This window comes from Trachymyrmex septentrionalis, unplaced genomic scaffold, assembly GCF_001594115.1.
Source record: "Trachymyrmex septentrionalis isolate Tsep2-gDNA-1 unplaced genomic scaffold, Tsep1.0 scaffold19, whole genome shotgun sequence".
Taxonomy (NCBI): Eukaryota; Metazoa; Arthropoda; class Insecta; order Hymenoptera; family Formicidae; genus Trachymyrmex; species Trachymyrmex septentrionalis.
In genome coordinates, this window is record NW_017305071.1 from 156,191 (window position 1) to 158,289 (window position 2,099).

Consider the following 2,099-nt stretch of genomic DNA (forward strand, 5'->3'; position numbering starts at 1 on the left):
TCTCTCTCTCTCTCTCTCCTCTTTCACTGGATTATGTGTAACGAAAGACGAAAAGCGGAAACAATGTAAAACAATAAAGGGGCTCTTACCATAACGGCGCGGTCGGCGTATCGCGATATTGTATCCGGAACTGCTTGCAGTTCCACAGGGTGAGAGAGGGAGAGAGAGAGAGAGAGAGAGAGTTGCCTTGGTGCGGGGCGAGCCGGGGCGCCAAGGTGGCGGGAGGGGTGCATACGGGTCAGTTGTCTAATATATGTGATAATAACTTCGAGACGGGGGGGAATCGAAGGCGGTGGCGTGCGAATCTCAGATCTGCATATATGAATTGCCGGCTCCCTTCCCTCTTCGTATCCTTCGTACCCTATTCCTCCCCCCCCCCTCCCCCCCGTACTTCTCCGCGTGTAGGTTAGGTACGGTCGTGAATTTCGGGATTGAAATTTGAAATATGGAAATAACAGAAAACGATCTCGATCGCCGTACTTAAATACGAGCGTTTCGAAGATGGCTTCCTATCCTTACCTTATTGCTCCTTACCTGTTCTCGCCTTTTTAAGGCTGCCCTGCGCGTGGAATGCGCAAGCCGCTTTATCGTCACAAGCCGCAAGTGTCTCGGGTGTTTGACGAGCCATTTGTCGATCGTCTCACCACGGCACACGAAAGGGAAGAACAATATTGTCCGGCGTTGTAATATTTGAACGGTAAACATTTTTACAGAGCGACAGAGTCGCATATTTTTTACTAATTTTCGTTACAACGTGTGTCATTTCAAGTATCCGCGCAACTATTATTACTGATACGAGAACCGGGCGGATTCAGCCAGCGCGAAATAAATCGCGGCCGAATGCGTATTGGGAGAATACCGCGCATAAAAACAACCAGCAAGATCGATGCTGCGCGCGAATCGGTTACAGTGCGCGTTTCGCACATGTAACAACGAAATATGAAACCGACACAAACGGTCGTCACTGCCTGAAATCGAGACTTGCCTGATTCTGCCGAATTCCGACGTACTCTGTAATGATCGACCTCTTTGTGCTAGAAACTCGCGTTAGAAATTCAGTCCCTTGTACAATGCGACGGAACGGAATGGCGCGGAAAAAAAAAGAAAGGAAAAAAAATTGCGTTATACGCAAACGTGATTAGGCGTGCGTTCGATTTTAATTAATCTTCGCTTAAGACTTTCGTAAAATTGTCATCGTAAAGAAAAAAAAAAAAAAAACAAAAGAAACAGTTTTTCGAGTTCGCTTAAATATCGATTGATAAAAGATTGAGATTAGGTTTCGGATTGTTGTCGTGAACGAAATGTTCCTCATCTCGAAACGGAACGCACGATGCGTTTCCCAAAGTCGTCGTGCATTTCCGTCCCTTTCCCTTCGAGATTATGTGCGACTTCCTGAAGACTAAGGCAAGAACCAGGCCAATAGCTGGGGATGCCTCCGTTATGGCAAACAAAGTCTTTGTTTCGAGAATACAGAATCGTCGGAATCGTAACACGGAACATTAACTGGGCGGGAAGCATAACAGGGGAACGTTCCGTCGCGCGGACTAGATGCATAATGTGACGTAATACACGGTTCACTTTCAGCCATAATTGCGAAACTCGAATGTATTGTTATCGATCGCGGTAAAACTGTTATATATCTTGCTGTTTGGAAATTGAAAAATCTTAAACTTAATTTATATTTTCAAATATCTTCCTTTAAATGCATTTCAACTGTTATGCACGTTGCTTTGGAAATTTACGAACCTAATCTATAATGTTCTCGAATTCATTCTGTATCTTCTTAAATAGGATAACAATGAAATTACCTGCTGTTGTGTCGTATAACAAGTTAGCTTTAATTAGCTAATTCATTCAATTATGGTTTCTAGCAGTAAGGATATCAGTTTTTAAGACATCACCCGGTTTGTTTAACAGACCAGCCAGAGTTTAAAACCAAGCGACTCCACTTACGACGTAAGAATCATCGAAAGAAGATGTAACGTTTCCATGCACCTCAAATTCACAAAATGGAAAGAGAAAGAGCTGGAAAGAGGCGTGAGAGAGAGAGAGAGAGGAGATGGTAGAGGAGGAAAGAGGGTGAGCGAGAGAGAAACGAA